The following is a 12,592-nucleotide window of genomic DNA, read 5'->3' as shown; positions in this document are numbered from 1 at the left end:
TGGGTATGTTCCTTTTTTTCTTAGACGGTGCCTAAGAAGGTGGTGGCCAAGAAAAAGAACAAGGAATGCCCTATCTGCAAGTGCTCGCTGTCTTCTTCTTACACTAAGAAGCTCTGTCAGCAGTGCATTGAGAAGACTGTGGCTGAGGAGACCCCGAGTCTTCTGAAAGATCTAAAATCTATTATGTCAGAAGTTAAAAATTCCCTGAAAGCCAGTAGGAAGAGAAGAGCGGTGAGGCAGGAGTCTGACGTAGAATCGGAAGATAGTGAATCTCTCTCCGGGAATGAGGACTCTAATGATTCCTCCTCTTCTGAAGATAACACTAAAGAAGGGAAGTTCCTATTTCCAGCAGAGGATACGGACAAATTGTTAAAAGTTATCCGATCTACCCTGGAGTTGGAGGATACCAGAGAGGATAGATCTGTAGAGGATGTCTTGTTTGAGGGGCTTAGGGAAAGGAAGCGTAGATGTTTCCCTGTCTATAGATCTATTTCTGCGGTGATAGAGTGGAAAAAAACATTAATTTCTAAGACCTCTAAACGGAAGTACCCCTTTGAGGAAGAGGCTTCTACATCTTGGGACAAGGCCCCGAAACTGGATGTAGCCATTTCTAAAAGATCCTCACTGCACTTTGAGGATATGGGATTTTTAACGGACCCCTTAGATAAAAGAATAGATTCTTCCCTTAAGAACTCATGGGAATCTTCTGCGGCTGCTTTTAGGCCTAGTATAGCTGCCACCGTTGTTGCGAGGTCTATGTCACTGCGGTTAGATAGGCTAGAAGGGCAGATTAGGGATAAATGCCCTATAGAGCAGTTACTAGCGTCTTTACCCACTTTCCAAAAGGCAGCGGACTTTATTGCGGATGCTGCGGTTGACACAGTGAGGCTGGAAGCAAGAGCCGCATCCCTTTCCAATTCTGCGCGACGTGCTTTGTGGCTTAAAAATTGGAAAGGGGGTGATATGCCGTCCAAGCTGAGGTTATGTAGCATCCCCTGTGATGGCCAGTTTCTTTTCGGGTCTGAACTTGACTCCTTACTCGAAAAAGCGGCAGATAGAAAGAAAAAATTTCCCCAGGAATCTTTTTACTCAGTTCAAGCAGTATAAACGGCCCTTTCGGAACCCGTCAAGATTTCAAAATAAGAAGCAGACGGGGGGGCAGGGAGCAAGGCCTAGATCTGGGAGTAAAGGTTTTTTGTTTAGATCAGCCACAGCTTGTGCGGGAAAACAAGGAAAGCCATGATCCCAGTAGGAGGAAGATTAAAATTCTTCCTTCCTGCTTGGGAAAAGATGGCAGGGAAATGGTTGATAGATCTTCTGCGGGAAGGTTTAAGATTGGAGTTCTTGAGATTCCCCGTGGAGAGATTTGTGATTTCAAGATTTTCTCTCATTATGCTGCAAGAAATAAAAAAATTGATAAGCAAAAAGGTGTTAATTCCTGTCCCAGAGTCAGAGCTAGTGAAAGGTTTCTATTCCACCCTGTTTCTAGTGAAGAAACCAGATGGGTCATACCGGACTATAATAAACCTCAGATACCTGAACAAGTTCCTGAAAGCCAGAAAACTCAAAATGGAAATTATCAGGTCAGCGATATATCTTTTATCTCCAGGCTGTCACATGGCGGTTCTGGATTTAAAAGATGCTTACCATCATATTCCGATTCATCCAGATCACCAGAGATTCCTCCGGGTGGCTGTAAGAACCGAGGCGGGTCTTCTTCACTATCAGTTCCAGGCGCTTTCCTTTGGCCTTTCCATGGTGCCTCGGATCTTTACCAAGGTAGTGGCGGAGATGGCTTTCTTCATCAGAAGGGAGAACATCATGTTTTTGCCTTACCTGGACGACTTTCTGGTGGTGGCCCAATCTCAAGTGGAGTGTGTCAGGGCTCTGAATCGGGTGATGGAGGTACTTCAGTCCCTGGGGTGGCTGTTGAATGTTCAGAAGTCCAGGATGGAGCCGTCAACAAGCCAGATTTTTTTTTGGGTCTGGTTTTAAATTCCAGGCTGGAAAAAACTTTCCTCACAGAGGAGAAAGTAGCTGGGGTTCAGAGGGTTCAGTCAGGAGAAGCCCTATCCATAAGGAAAGCTATGTCCCTGTTAGGAGTTTTAACATCCTGCATGCCAGCGGTCCAGTGGGCGCAGCTACACTCTCTCGACAGTTACAGGGAGAGATCTTGGCCGCCTCGAGACGGGCAGGGACGTCCCTGGAGTCAGGTATAAAGTTATCAGACAGAACTCTTTCATCCCTAAATTGGTGGAAGGAAGTGGAGAATCTGACTCGGGGACTTCCCTGGTCCTTTCCAGAACCAGTAGTTGTGACTACGGACGCCAGCCCCTGGGGATGGGGGGCTCACGTGGAGGATCAGAATCTTCAGGGAGAGTGGTCCCAGGGTCAGAGACTGTTCTCGTCAAATCGAAAGGAACTGAGGGCGGTTTTGCTGGCCTTGAGAGCAGTTCTTCCTATGATCCAGAACAGATATGTGAGAGTGATGTCCGACAATCGGACGGTGGTCTCATATCTCAATCATCAGGGAGGAACCAGGTCAGATTACTTACAAAAAGAGGCGAAATGGATTTTCGAAGAGATAGAGGGGAGAGTGCTTCATCTCTCGGCCATTCATATCAGAGGGGTCGAGAATTATCGAGCGGACTTCCTAAGTCGCCACAGGTTACGTCAGGGGGAGTGGTCTCTGATTTTTTTCCCAGATAGTAGATTTATGGGGTCTGCCTTCAGTAGACATGTTCGCCACAAGGGAGAACCGAAAGGTACGAAAATTCTTCTCCCTCAGTCCAGAGGAGTGCCCATCTGGGGTGGACGCCTTCCTCCAGAGATGGGACTTTCCTCTAGGTTATGCCTTTCCCCGCTACAATTGATTCCTCTAGTGATAAGGAAGATCAGATATGAAGGGGCAAGAGTAATTCTGATAGCTCCCTTCTGGCCCAAGAGGGCGTGGTTTTCCCTGTTAAGAGCCATGTCTGTTTCGGATCCATGGATCCTGCCAGGAATTCCAGACCTATTGTCACAGCGTCCAGTGTTCCACCCGGAAGTAGAGTCTCTACATCTTTCGGCGTGGAATTTGAGAGGTCATTTTTAGCTAGTCAGGGATTTTCTAAGGAGGTCATTTCCACTCTAATGAAAAGTAGGAAGGAGGTGATGAATATTATCTATGCGCGGGTCTGGAGAAAGTTCCTGTCCTTTATTGGCGCAGTAAGGGTTTGCTGGCCGTTAGAATTTTCAGTGGTTCAGGTGTTGGATTTTTTACAAAAGGGATTGTCGCTTGGGTTGGCAAAAAGTACACTAAAGGTGCAGGTGTCAGCTTTGTCGGTCTTAGGGAGAAGGAGTTTAGCCATGGACCCTTGGGTCGTTAGGTTTTTTTAAGGCAGTAGCTAGGATTACCCCAGTAGCAGGCCCTAGATTGCCTCCCTGGGACCTTAACCTAGTGTTAAATGCCCTTACCAGACATCCCTTTGAACCTCTAGTCTCTTGCTCGGTTAAAGTACTTTCCCTTAAACTAGTTTTGCTAGTGGCCTTAACGTCAGCCAGGAGGGTTGGGGAGATTCAGGCCCTCTCCATTAACCCCCCTTTTATGTCCATCAGAGAAGACAGGGTAGTTCTCAGACCAGATCCTGGTTTTATGCCGAAGGTTCCTTCTAGGACAAATAGGGCTCAGGAGGTTGTTCTTCCAGCTTTCTTTTCCGAACCAATAGATGACAGAGAGAAGGAGCTGCCTTCCCTTGATGTCAGGAGGTGTATTTTGCAGTACCTGGATGTGGCTTAAGACTGGAGAAAATCTTCCACCTTATTTGTTCTGTTCGGTGGGGCTAGAAAAGGTAATACTGCCTCTAAAGCATCTATTACCCGCTGGATCAGAGAAGCTATATCCTTGGCGTATTCAGTATCCGGGGCGTCTCCCCCTGTTTCTGTGAGGGCTCACTCCACAAGGGCGGTGTCCACTTCTTGGTCTGAGAGGGCCAGCGTTTCCTTTGAACAGATCTGTCGGGCTGCCACCTGGTCTTCTCCGTCCACTTTCTATAAGCACTATAGGCTCCAGCTCGACTCTATTTCCCTTACGCCCATGACAGCACCCTTGAGAGACCGCCTCCATCCAGGACAGGAAACAGGAACTTTCGTGGAGAGCTCATAAGGAGGAGCATAGCCCCAAGACCACCAGTTCCTGTTTCCTGTCCTAGACAGAGACGGTTCGTGGAGAAAAGAAGAAGGTTAGGCTGCAGGGCCCCTAGAATTATTTCGAAGTGGGGTTACCTGTTCCGGCGTAAGTCTCCTCTAGGAGCCGCCGGCCGGAGTCTGGTGCTTGCTGCTGGGGTCTGGCTTAAGCCGCGCTGCTGCTACTCTGCAGTCCCGGCCGCACTGAGAGGTGCGTCCGACACGCCGGTCCTTCCTGACAGTGTTCAGGCGGGCCGGGGCCTCCTCCTCACCACCCTTCTCTGGGGAGACAAAATCTCGCGATCCAAGCGAGATCCGGTTCTCGGCGTCGAGACTTCCGGTATTTGGAACGCATGTAGCGTGCGTTCCGGAAGTAGGAAGTGCTTCTCCTACTTATGGCCGCAGATGTTTCAGCAGGACCCGACCGAGGGAATCGACCCACAGGAGGCGCACGGTCAGCAGCAGCCCAGCCAGCCTATAGGAAACCGGATTTTTTGGATCCTGAGTCACTCTATCCCCAGCAGCATGGAGAGGAGAGTGCCCAACGCGCCGATCAGCAGGAGGGTCATGAGTGCAGACTGGTACTCCTGGTGGGGTAAGGGGGATCATTCCCCATCACTTGTTTTCTTTAGCAGGCTAAATCTCCTTTCCCTCTTTTCTTTCTTGCTTTTTAGACTATAAAAGAGGGCCCTAGAAAGGCAATTTCAAAAACCAGAGGGAAGGAATGTGCCGTCTGTAAAAAGAAACTTGCCCCCTCTTGGTCGAAAAAATATGTCAACGTTGCATTGAGAAACTAGTGGAGGAGGAGTCCCCATCCCTTTGCAGAGTATTAGGGAGATGGTGAAGACAGAGGTCTCGGATTCTTTGAAAGATTTCAAAAAGAGCTTCCCCTCTGTAGCCTCAAGCTCCCTTGGAACCAGATCAGGCACAGCTAATAAATCTGACTCGGATCCCTTAGAAGATAGTGATACAGGAGAAATCCTAGATAGCCCAGACTCGTCCCAGGATGAAGAATCCACGGCAGGCCACTTTTTTCCCCGGATGATACGGAAGCTTTATTAAAGCGGTTCGTGCGACCATGAAGCTAGACGAATCCAAAGACCCAAAATCCGTTCAGGATATCATGTTTGGTGACCTCGGGCAGAAAAAATCTAGAGTTTTTCCCGTAAACGAGAATATAAAATTCTTGATACAGAAGGAATGGGAAAGACCCGATAAAAAAAAATTTGTCCCTAAAAATGTGAAAAGGAAGTATCCTTTTGATGAGGCAGACTCAGTAAATTGGGACAGGCCTCCTAAGTTGGATGCACTGGTTGCAAAAATCTCAAAAAAATCAGCTCTACCGTTTGAAGACTTGGGTACTCTTAAAGACCCTATGGATAAACGAGCAGAGGTTTACCTTAAAAAAGTTTGGGAGACCTCAGCTCAAGCGTTCAAACCAAATATTGCCGCCACATCCACTGCTAGGTCTCTGAAATTATGGCTGAAGAATTAGAATCCCACATTCAGAATAAAACCCCGAGAGATCAATTGTTAGCCGTTTTTCCCACTCTACTTAAAGCAGTAGACTTTATTTCTGATGCCTCGGCAGATGCTTTAAAATTAAATGCTAGGTCAGCTGCTCTTTCTAATTCAGCCAGACGAGCTATTTGGCTAAAAGGATGGTCGGGAGACACTGGATCAAAAAATAAGCTTTGTGCAATTCCTTGTCAGGGCGATTATCTTTTTGGGTCCGTCTTGGACGACCTTTTGGATAAAGCTTCGGACAATAAAAAAGGATTCCCTGTCTCCAGACCCCTGAAAAAACAATGTTTTTTTCACAAAAACAAGAAGATTTTTTTAGGGGCCAGAGGAAAGACTTCAGAGCAGACAACAAGAATAGGAAAAGTAAGGGTTTCTTCTTCAGTCCCAATCCTCCTCAACCTCTAAACCATCACAGCAATGACGGTTTCTCTCCCGTGGGTGGCAGACTTTCTCTCTTCCCTTACGCTTGGGAAAAAATCTCCTCAAGCCCCTGGATTTTAAGCGTGATAAGAGAAGGGTTTTGTCTAGAGTTTGTCTCTCACCCACCGGACAGATTCAAAATTACAAATTTTCGAGAAATTCAGGCAAAAATCTAGCTTTACAACAGGAGATTGCATCCTTACTTCAAAAAAATGTTCTAATTCCGGTGCCAGAGGCGAGAGAGGCAGGGGTTCTACTCTTCCCTTTTTCTGGTTCCCAAACCGATGGAACATTCAGAACAATCATAAATCTAAAAGATCTAAATCAGTATCTCTCTACAAAAAATTCAGAATGGAGTCGATCCAATCAGTTTTAAAACATCTTTTCGGGGCTGTTTCATGGCTACGATAGATATAAGAGATGCGTACTATCACATCCCTATTCAGGCAGACTGTCAAAAATTCCTCAGAGTCGCTGTTTCAATAGGAAGTCACATTCAGCACCTACAATATACAGCCCTTCCCTTTGGGATTTCTCAAGCTCCCAGACTTTTCACGAAAGTCATGGCTCATATAAGAGAAAGAGACATTCTAGTGATTCCTTACCTAGACGATCTCCTGGTGGTAGCAGAGTCAGAATCCCTTCTCGAAGTACACCTCAAAAAAGTAGTGCAGATCCTAGAAGACCTCGGCTGGCAAATAAACTGGGAAAAATCACATCTAATACCTTCCCAAGTTCGTGTCTTCTAGGAATGATGCTGGACTCAAAGAAACTACTTTGTATCCTACCCCAAGACAAGATTCAGAGATTAATACAACAGGTTCAGTCCCTGATATCTACAAAAAACCCTACTATCAGACAAGCAATGGCGGTCTTGGGCAGAATGACTTCCACTATACCAGCGGTCAGTTGGAGCCATCTTCACTCCAGACCCCTACAGTGGCAAATTCTGAAGGAATGGCAGGGTACCCTCCGCCCATTAGATACACCCCTCACACTCACCCCCCAAGTGATCCAGTCTCTTCGCTGGTGGCTGAATCCTGTAAACCTGTCCCAGGGGCTCCTTGGATCCAACAAAATTTTGTTACCCTTACCACCGACGCAAGTCCTTCCGGTTGGGGGGCCTGTTGCCTAGGGTACTTAAGGCAAGGTGTTTGGCAAAGAGAGCAGAGTCTAGACTCCCAAAACATGAGGGAACTGAGAGCGGTTTTTCTCGCCTTAAAATAATTTCTTCCTCTACTTCAGGGAAAAGCTATAAAAGTTTTTTCGGACAACGCCACAGTTGTCTCCTACTTAACAAGCAAGGAGGAACCAGATCAGAAAATCTTATGCAGTTAACAACGGATATCTTTTCCCTTATAATTCCTTGTTCCGTCCCTTATGGCAGTACATCTAAAAGGTACAGAAAACAAGGTGGCAGATTTCTTAAGCAGAAATACACTAGACCAGGGGGAATGGTGTTGAATCAAATGGTCTTCGATCAAATAATTCAACTTTGGGGTCGCCCTCATCTGGACTTATTTGCTACCAGAGAAAACAGAAAGTGTCATCTTTTCTTTTCCCTCAGCGCGAGAGATTCACCAACAGGGATAGATGCCTTCTCCCTTCACTGGCCGAACCAGCTCCTCTACGCCTTTCCTCCGTTAAGACTTCTTCCAAGATTCCTACAGAAGTTGAGACAAGAAAGGACGACAGTGATCTTAATTGCTCCATTCTGGCCCAGAAGAGGAAGCTATCCTTGACAGACCCTTGGATTCTCCCGAGAGGCAAGACCTTCTGTCCCAAGGACCGGTCAACCATCCGAGTGTGAGGCAGTTACACTTAACAGCATGGCTCTTGAGGGGGAAATCCTAGAAAGTAGAGGACTCTCCAAGAAAGTAGTTTCCACTTTACTATCCTGCAGAAAGGACATCACTCTTCCATTTATCTCAGAATTTGGAACACCTTCCAAAAGTTTGCCAAAGATCCGGTGAATCCTTTAAATCCCCACCTATGTGTAAGGTTTTAGATTTTCTGCAAGCCGGTCATGAAAAGAATTTGAGGCCAAGTACTCTTAAGGTACAGGTATCCGCTTTGAGTGCATTCTTTGATTCTCCCATCGCCAACCACCCGTGGGTCCGAAGATTTTTTAAAGCCATCAGCAGGCTTAGACCTATATCTGGACCTTCAGTTCCCCCCTGGGACCTCAACTTGGTCCTCACTAGCCTCACGGAGCCTCCCTTTGAGCCACTTAAAGAGTTACCCATAAAAATCTTGTCCTTCAAAACAGCTTTTCTTGTGGCAATTACCTCAGCAAGGAGGGTTGGTGAGATTTCGGCTTTTTCTACTTCGCCACCTTACACTAACATCCTAGATGATAGGGTACTCATTAAACCAGACCCTTCCTTCTTACCGAAAGTGGTTTCTATGTTTCACAGAACACAGGATTATCCTTCCTTCCCTGTGTCAAAATCCGAGAAATGAAAAAGAGGAAAAACTCCATTGTTTATGTGGAGTTACTAGTCAGTGGAGGAAAACCTCAAAACTTTTCATTCAATTTAGTGGGAAAAATAAGGGTTCCTAGCCTCTCTACTAAAACCCTTTCCAGATGGATCGTGAGAGCCATTAATTTGGCCTATTCTTCAACTGGAAAGGCTCCCCCGGGGGGTTTTGGTGCTCATTCCACAAGATCAGTTTCCACCACTTGGGCAGAAAGGGCCGACGCTACCTTAGAACAGATTTGTAGAGCAGCCACATGGCAGTCGCCGGCACCTTCTTTCGTCACTACAGATTAGACCTAGGAGCCTTCGGTAGAAAGTCCTCCAGGCAGTAGTCCCACCCTAAAAAATAAAGGGGTTTCTATTCTATTCGTCTCTCAAGGGTGCTGTCATGGGCGTAAGGGAAATTTAAGATTACACTTACCGGTAATCACTTTTCCATAAGCCCATGACAGCACCCGGGTTTATTCCCACCCTATATAGAATTAATACTAATTAAAAAAAAAAAAGATATATATATATATATATATAAAAAAAAAAATGTGTGTAAGAGTGTGGTCTAGGACAAGTTCTTGCGATTAACTGGTGGTCTTGGGGCCATGCTCCTCCTTAGAGCTCTCCACGAAACTTCCTGTTTCCTGTCCTGGATGGAGGCGGTCTCTCAAGGGTGCTGTCATGAGCTTATGGAAAAGTGATTACCGGCAGGGCTTTTTTTCTGGCGGAACGCACCGGAACGGCGTTCCGCCACCTTTTGACATCGCAAGCTGCGATGTATCAGCGGGGAGGGACTGGGAGGAGGAGCTGGGGGCCGGTGCGTTCACTGTGCTCCGGCCCCGCAGCTCCAGTAGAGACTTATAAAATGTTTAATTAAATGAATAATGATTCCTGCTGCCCCTCAGTAGTATAACATTCAATGTATTTGTACTCACAGCCGGCTACTGACATCGTAATCCAGGCCGGCCGAGTAGACGAGCGGCAGCGTCACTGACTGACGTCACCTGCCTGGGCCGCCTGCTTCATTCATAAAGTAGGCGGCGCACTCACGTGACGTCAGTCAGTGACGCTGCCGCTCCTCTGCCCGGCCTGCCTGGATTACGATGTCAGTAGCCGGCTGTGAGTACAAATACATTGAATGTTATACTACTGAGGGGCAGCAGGAATCATTATTCATTTCATTACACATTGTATAACTATACTGGAGCGGCAATGGTGGGTCTGTGGATGACACTGTTATGGGGTGGGGGGGGGGTATATGGATGGCACTGTTATGGGGTGGGGGGTCTGTGAATGGCACTGTTATGGGGTGGGGGGGGGGGTCTATGGATGGCACTGTTATGGGGGGGGGGGGGTCTATGGATGGCACTGTTATGGGGTGGGGGGCTGTATGGGGTGGGGGGGGGATGTGTATGGGGGTGTGGGGATGTGTTGTATGGGTGTGGGGGGGTGGGGGTGGGTCTGGATGGCACTGTTATGGGGTGGGGGGGTCTATGGATGGCACTGTTATGGGGTGGGGGGTCTGTGGATGGCACTGTTATGGGTGGGGGGTCTGTGGATGGGGCACTGTTATGGGGTGGGGGGGTCTCTGGATGGCACTGTTATGGGGTGGGGGTGTCTGTGGATGGCACTGTTATGGGGTGGGGGGGTCTCTGGATGGCACTGTTATGGGGTGGGGGTGTCTGTGGATGGCACTGTTATGGGGTGGGGGTGTCTGTGGATGGCACTGTTATGGGGTGGGGGTGTCTCTGGATGGCACTGTTATGGGGTGGGGGGGTTTGTGGATGGCACTGTTATGGGGTGGGGGGGTCTCTGGATGGCACTGTTATGGGGTGGGGGGGTCTGTAGATGGCACTGTTATGGGGTGGGGGGGGTCTGTGGATGGCACTGTTATGGGGTGGGGGGGTTTGTGGATGGCACTGTTATGGGGTGGGGGGTCTCTGGATGGCACTGTTATGGGGTGGGGGGGTCTCTGGATGGCACTGTTATGGGGTGGGGGTGTCTCTGGATGGCACTGTTATGGGGTGGGGGTCTCTGGATGGCACTGTTATGGGGTGGGGGGGTCTCTGGATGGCACTGTTATGGGGTGGGGGGTCTCTGGATGGCACTGTTATGGGTGGGGGGGTTTGTGGATGGCACTGTTATGGGGTGTGGGGGGGTGTGGATGGCACTGTTATGGGGTGGGGGGGGGGTGTGTGGATGGCACTGTTATGGGGGGGGGGGGGGGTGTGTGGGGTGGGGGTGTTATGGGGTGGGGGGGGGTCTGTGGATGGCACTGTTATGGGGGGGGGGGTCTGTGGATGGCACTGTTATAGGATGGGGGATCTGTGGATGCCATCCCCAGATCCTCCACCCCATAACAGTGCCATCCTCAGATCCCCCCATTAACAGTGCCATCCCCAGATCCAGTGCCATCCCCATCTGGGGGGTTTCTTTGCTGGGCTGGACTTTTATAGCCCCCCCCCCCCCAAATTTTACTTGCGGTCCTAGGGTTGGGTAGAGGGGGCGGTCCTAGGGGTGGGTAGGGGGCGGTCTTAGGGGCGGGTAGGGGGGGCGGTCCTAGGGTTGGGTAGGGGCGTGGCCAGGGGAGGGGGGGTGAGTTCCACCACCTTTTCTCTGAGAAAAAAAGCCCTGATTACCGGTAAGTGTAATCTTAAATTTCTGACCTTCTCTTTGGTACAAAAGTCTTGAGCACTGTCTCCCACCCTGAGGATGATCTCTGAAATCTCTCTCTAAGGTGCTGTCGTGGGGGAGGGGAAAAATGATGATTACACTTACCGGTAATCAGATTTTCCTGACCCCACGACAGCACCTCTTTATTCACTCCCTGTTGGTGTAGGGCTGTGTGTTCACGGGTGTTGCAAAAAAAAAAAAGTGTAATAACTAAACTAACGTAAGGGGGAGTCCCTCTCATGTTCTGGAAATTCACTGAGGTGGGAGAGCGGCTCCACCTTTTTATGCTGCAGGTTTCCTGTCCTGGGGGCGGAGCCATCTCTCTAAGGTGCTGTGGTGGGGGAGGGGAAAATCCGATTACCGGTAAGTGTAATCATAATTTTTTTCTTGGGGCTACAGAACGGACATACGGATGCGTACAGCACATGGTGACGTTTGCTGTCCACATTTTTGTGGACCCATTGAAATGAATGGATTCACATCTGATCGGCAAAAAAAAAAAAAAAAAGCGGATTGGATGCAGACCAAAGATATGGTTGTGTGAATGGGGCCCGAAGGTGTATTCCAGCTTCAGCAAATATGTTGTACAATTTTCCAATATACTTTCTGCATCAATTCCATCAGTTTTTATCCTGAGTACATATTAATCTTCACACTCCAGTCACCTCTAAAGCTGCATTTACCATTCTATTGGTAGGAGTCGGCAATTGTAAGTCACCTTGGGCTATTTTCACACTGGCGTTTCTGGGTCCGCTTGTGAGATCCGTTTCAGGGATCTCACAAACAGCCCAAAACGGATCAGTTCAGCCCCAATGCATTCTGAAAGGATAAGGATCCACTCAGAATGCATCAGTTTGGCTGCGGTTGGTCTCCGTTGCGTTTTTTAGACGGTCACTAATACGCAGTTTGCAGCGTTTTAGTGACCGTCTGACGATGCGGAGCCAAACGGATCCGTCTAGACTTACAATGGGGACGGATCCGTTTTGACAATAGTCAATGAGGACGGATCCGTTTTTCAATAGTCAATGGGGACGGATCCATAATTGACCCAATATGGTGCAATTGAAAACGGATCCGTCCCCCATTGACTTTCAATGTAAGTCAGGACGGATCCGTTTTGACTTAGACTTTTTTTTATAATGAATAATGCAAACTGATCCGTTTGCATTAACGGATACAAGCATTTGCATTATTCGGGCAGATACAAGACGGATCCGCACAAAACGCGAGTGTGAAAGTAGCCTTAGGATACCGGAGGTTTTTCACTTGTAACATAGTACATAACATAGTAGTAACACAGTAACATAGTACATAAGGCCGAAAAAAGACATTTGTCCATC

Source organism: Bufo bufo, chromosome 3, assembly GCF_905171765.1.
Source record: "Bufo bufo chromosome 3, aBufBuf1.1, whole genome shotgun sequence".
Taxonomy (NCBI): Eukaryota; Metazoa; Chordata; class Amphibia; order Anura; family Bufonidae; genus Bufo; species Bufo bufo.
This window is presented reverse-complemented; position numbering follows the sequence as displayed.